Genomic DNA, 6,008 nt, shown 5'->3' on the forward strand with positions numbered 1-6,008 from the left:
TTGTTGCTGAGGGCTTTGGACTCTGCTGCTGTAGGCAGACTTGGCTACCCAGGGTTCCCATCTCTCACACTACTCGGTCGGCCATCATTTATTTACACTGTCAAAGCAATTTTGTGAGTTTTCTTTCAACAGGTATTGTTATTACTACAATCTTATAACCCACAAAACACCACTAAAGTTCGCTGTGGATAACAACAGACAAAAACTGAACAAACATCGGGAATTAGTTCTGCTGACCAATTAGCATGCAGTAATGTACATGCACTAATTGGTTAACACAGGACTACTTACTATCTACCCCCCCACCCCCCAAAAAATAAATTAGAGTGCATGGATAGCAAAACTAACACAACACATCAGCATGTCCCAAGATAGGCCATTTTTTCCTGCATTTGATTAACGTGACCATATGATTTTCCTCCTTTGAGTGCAACCTTGTATTGGAGGAAGTTAACTTGCTGTTTTTTTGCCCTGCTGTTTTTTTTTGTCTTGCATTGATTAAAAGTCCCTGCTGCAGCCCTTGTGGGCAAAACACAGTCTGTGTCAAGCGATTACATTATAATAAAGGTTTGAACCATACTACTGATTGGTCTGCTCTGTTTGTATCCACATTAGGTATGAATTAGCACAATGCCTGTATATGTAAACCACTTTGACTGTAACCACAGAAAGGTGGTATATCAAATCCCACCCCCTTTCCCTTTTGCAGGTTACTGAAAGGGCCTGTAAGCGACTTGCATATGGTCAAAGGTACTGCAGTGGTATTTGAACTGGGTCCCTCTGGTTCTCAGCCCATTGCTCTAACCATTAGGGTGTTCTTCACACCACTGGACATTTAATTAACCTGACCTCGTATGGCCACATGTTGTTTTGCTTTCAAACATAAGAATTTAGTCCATGAACAACACCCAGCATGCACTAGGGCAACCCCAGCGCAGCTGAGTTCTGCGCTTTCCTATTGAATGGAGTCTGTGTAGGAGTCAGGAATACCACTCCGCCTCCCTTAGGGACCTGCAGGCCAGTCAAATACTGCCCCCCCCCCCCCCACTGTCTTCTCTGATCTCCGGCAAGGAGGTTGGATGAAAACCTCCTTGGGTCAGCCTCTAATTAAAACGTTACCTATTAAACCCAGATGCAAAGAAGAGCAGCCCGAGCACATGGTTTTCTAATGCTGGGGCTTTAGCTCATGGACTGAGGAAGAGTGAAAAGTTATCTTGGTTTTTCTGTAGGTGGTGGTAGTGAGTGTCTTGTGCCAGATTTTTTTTTTTATTAATACCAGTGTGAACTACCCATGACTCCCCCTCCCCCCCTGTTTTACTGCTTCTGCTGGTTGAGAGATAGAGGAAGAGCACAGTCTCACTCTGAGGCACCTATTAAAGGAACCACTGGATACTATGTTAGATTCGCCATGAGAGGAACAACTCATATCAAACAAACAAAAAAAGTTATGTGCAGAAAAAATTGTCATTCACTGAAGATGTGCCCAGTCCTATATATATGCATAATCCAGAGGTTTAAATAGCTGTTTTGTGCATTCATATTTTCTTTTGTAATTGCACAGTTAGTCAATGTGAAGAAGCTTGAAAGGAAAGACCTTACCCTGCCTTCTGATCACAGAAGCAAACCTAAGAACTCTCCAGTTAGAGATGGAAAGGATGCAGCATATATTGGCCATTGAATAAGCCTAAGTGTGAAGCTTGCAAGTGCTAGTACCACAGCCGATGTTACGCTGAAATTCTTGGCCTGTGCTAGTAATTTTCCTTAACTACAAAAGGAAAAGGTGGAAATCCAGAGGTTTTTAAGGAACTTTGCCTGGAATGTGATTGGTCTGCCTGTTTGAAAGGTTTAATCATTTATTCTGGGTGCTTAATTAGGAAATTTGTGTTACCTGAGGAAAGAACAAGTATTTGTTGATGAAAACAATCTGTGGCCTGCTGCTGTATTTAAACATGGGTGTGCAGCTGAGAATGACTGTCAGAGGGCTTTAGTTCAAGCTTTGAGTTATGAGCCCTTGAAGCGTCCTGGAGCTGGCTTTGTACCTAGTTACCAGGAGGAGGAACAAAGGCTAGAAAAGTGCCTTAACCTGATTTAGAGAAGTCAGGCTAGGTGTGTGGCAGGAACCATAGCCCGCAGGTCGAGCTTCAGTAACCTAAGCTTGAAACAGTAGCACTGGGGAGAATGGCACTTGACATCAGACAGCTGCAAAGTAAGTTCATCTTATCTTCCAGAATGTAATTTCATTTAGCAGATTTATCACCCATCCAAGGCAGTTTACAGCATATTCTAGCAGTACTTCCAGTACCAGCAACTACGAAAGTTATAAAGGGGATGGGGACGACTTCCCTATGAGGAAACATTAAAGCAGCTAGGGCTCTTCAGCTTGGAGACAAGACAGCTGAAGGGAGATATGATAGTATATAAAATAATGAATGGAGTGAAATGGGTAGATGTGAATCACTTGTTTACTCTTTCTGAAATACTAGGACAAGGAGGCATGTAATGAAGCTACTAAGAAGTACATTTAAAACAAATCAGAGAAAATATTTCTTCACTCAACGTGTAGTTAAACTCTGGAATTTGTTGCCAGCTTAGCAGGGTTTAGGATAGCTTCCTAAAAGAAAAGTCCATAAGTCATTATTAAAATAGACTTGGGAAAACCCACTGCTTATTTTTAGGATAAGCAGCATAAAATTTATTGTTCTGTTTTGGGATCTTGCCAGGTACTTGTAATCTGGATTGGCCACTGTTGGAAGCAGGATACTAGGCTTGATGGATCTTTGGTCTGTCCCAGTGTGGCAACGCTTATGTTCTTATGTCAGTCACCACATGTATTAACGGCTTGGGAGAAGAGCCAGGCTTTTACCTGCTTCCTGACATAGAGGTAGTCTTTAGTTAGTAAGTTTCAGAGTGTGGGGGCTACTCCTAAGTAAGCTTACTGGTGGATATCACATTGTATGATTTCTCTTGATGTTCCTTCAGGAGACTTAGATTAGTTTCCAAGTAGTGGTCTGTTAGCTGTAGGGGTAAGTAGATGGTGGTTATCAGGTAGTTGTGTGGATATAGTTAGATAAGCGTTTTGCTGCTTGGGTTTGTGTCTTCCAGGCTACAGTTTCCTGTTCCCTAAACTCCTGGGATATATGAAGACATTTGATTGACTGGGCCAGAGCACATTCATTAAAACAGAGAAAAATATATGCAGATAAAGACCATATGGCCTATCTAGTCTGCCCATCTACTCTCCCTACCACTCCCTTAAAGATTCTATGTACTTGTTCCCAAGCTCTCCTGAATTCAGATACTGTTTTCTTCTCAAGATAGAGGAAGGGTCTTTTGCTGCATACCTATGTCTGAAGACAATCCCTTTGTTCTTAGCAGTTTACTGGGCTGACAACTTTTTTTTAATTGAATATTAGATTTTATTAAACACTTGCAACATAAGGAAAGTACAGGCCAACCAAATTAACATACAAGAAAACCAAACAACCAGGCTTACGATGGTCAATACACAAAGAAAAGAGTAAACAGCAAGATGAGCAAATACCTCACACTTTTCTATATTTTATCAAGTTAGAAACCCCCACTACCCCCCCCACCCCCCAAAAAAAACTAGCCCTGTCCCCTCCCCTCCATTACCTCTACCCCATGAAAAACCTATATAAAACATTAAGGTAGTTAAAAGTTTTTCAAAGGACCCCAAACTTTCCTCTATTTAGACATGCTATTATGCCTGATATAGCTCAACTCTCCAAATCTGCTGGAAATCGACCCATTTCCAGCAGGTCACCAGTGTCAATTTGGCTGCATTCAGGAGATGACAAAGCAATTGCAACTAGGCCCGGGACTGCTCGATTAAAATAAGAACACTCCCAGTCCCAAGGAACCCAGTGCCTCGAACAATAACAGATCTGGTACTACACACACTTCTAAAAAGCTTTATCCTTGGGACAAGACCATCAGATATGGCCAGGAGTATTCTTGTGACTTCAAAGCCTCCAACAGGACAACGGGGCTTAGGAAAAACAATGCTGAACCACGTCCGGGTTCAGATACCACTGATACAAAAGTTTATAATTGTTCTCCTGCACAGTGGCAGCTATTGCGATCTTGTCCAAGGATGCCTCCATGGCTTCCCAGTCAGATAATTCATAAGCAACTCCAACGTCATGTTCCCATTTCTCCCAATGTTGCAAAGCCGGGGGCATAAGGTCCCGGGCGTGTCTACACAAAGCTGCCAACAAATGTTGAGTGAAGCGAAAATCCTCGCATATGTTTTCCAGTTCTGTTGACCTGTGGACATTGTATAAGGAAAGAACATATATCCAAAAAGACAATGAAATCCACAGTGAAGAAAAAGATCTCAGTGTAAAATACTACTAAACCAGAAAACAAACCAGTTAGAGCTTAATTCCCATCACTGGCCAAAAAAACCTCCACTTTAAAAATTGTTAAGGAAAAATATTAGATTGGATTTATTCACTTGATAAACTGCTCAATACATCTTTTGCCCCAAACTTTTCTGCTCACTTTTACTGTAAGATTCAGTTTTTCCTTGTCAGTTCAAATGGCCAGTGTATCTTTACAGGTTACGAAAAAGTCTTTTTTTTATTTTTATTTAATAGTTAGTATGTAGTAGCATGCTTGTAAATAAGTGTAGAATTGTGAGTCGTGTATATGAAATAGATTTTTTTTATTTATTGAGGTATTCTGCAGAATTCACAACAAAGATAAATTCAGTAAGAAAATGGAGGTAAGATATAAGCAAAGGAACAGTTACCAAAAGAAAAAAAGTAGAACTACAAAGCCTTATTAACATCCATATCCAGATGTGCCTTTGAGTCAGCCTGACTCCTCCCCCCCCCACCCCCCCCATGATCTTCTCAGCATGGTATGAGTGGTTTGCTATTACTTTCCTATGTTGCTGCTGCCCAACATGGAGGTGGGGAGGGCGTGACCTGGAGTGGCAATGCTGACAGAACCTGCTCAGTATTGGATCGCAAGGAACACTGCTCTAACCAATAGGCTAACATATAGCACCCATTATGGAATTAAATTGATTTTTAACAGGATCTAAGATGGCATCTTAGGGGAGGCATGGGTTCGATGCTCTCTACTACGTCCCCAGAATATGAGCAAGAAACATAACGGTAAGACTTGGGACTTTCTCTCAGAGTAAGAACATAAGAATAGCCATACTGGGTCAGACCAATGGTCCATCTAGCCCAGTATCCTGCTTCCAGCAGTGGTCAATCCAGGTCACAAGTACCTGGCAGAATCCCAATTAGTAGCACCATTCCATACTGGTTAGAGTACTAATTTGTTCTATATTTTAAATCATTATGTCATTTGGAGGGACAGGCTATAGGGACTCCCTGTATTCATGCAGAGATGTTTTCACCTAGTAAAGGGCCACCAAAACAGACATCATTTTATGAGAATCAGGTACTTAACAATCAGACTTACTATTTATAAGTAGAATTAAAACAAACAAACAAACATTAATTAGGTTGAAACTGGGAGCATTTAACATCGTTTTTTTTTCCTGTGCCTACATCAAAAGAAAAAGATGGCATGTGGTAACTTGCTCCTTTTTGATTTGTGGAATATTATAAAAATGCACTTGCTTTTTATTTTATTACTACTATTTTACATATATGTTTTGAATAATAAGGTAGGGGCTTCTTTCATGCAGACGTTCTTGTCCAGAGGCAGTCTAAATGTGCCAAACATTGTGCAGTTAAGCACACTATTAGCCGCCAAGTTTGTACAAAGTTCATTATGTTCAATGGAAAATAAATCTGTTGGTTCAGGCTGCTTGCTATGTGAATATTCCATCACTGTTTCATTATAAATGCCAAGTATTACATATTAATGGCATTTGCTGTAAAAGTTGTTTTATAATTTTGCCTTTTAAACCCAAAGGTGAATCCTAAGGGTGGTTGAACAATTAGGTATAAACTTGTTGTTGTTTTTTTCTTACTTTAATTGTTTTGGACTGCATTGGGTCCTGC

This window comes from Microcaecilia unicolor, chromosome 13, assembly GCF_901765095.1.
Source record: "Microcaecilia unicolor chromosome 13, aMicUni1.1, whole genome shotgun sequence".
Lineage (NCBI taxonomy): Eukaryota > Metazoa > Chordata > Amphibia > Gymnophiona > Siphonopidae > Microcaecilia > Microcaecilia unicolor.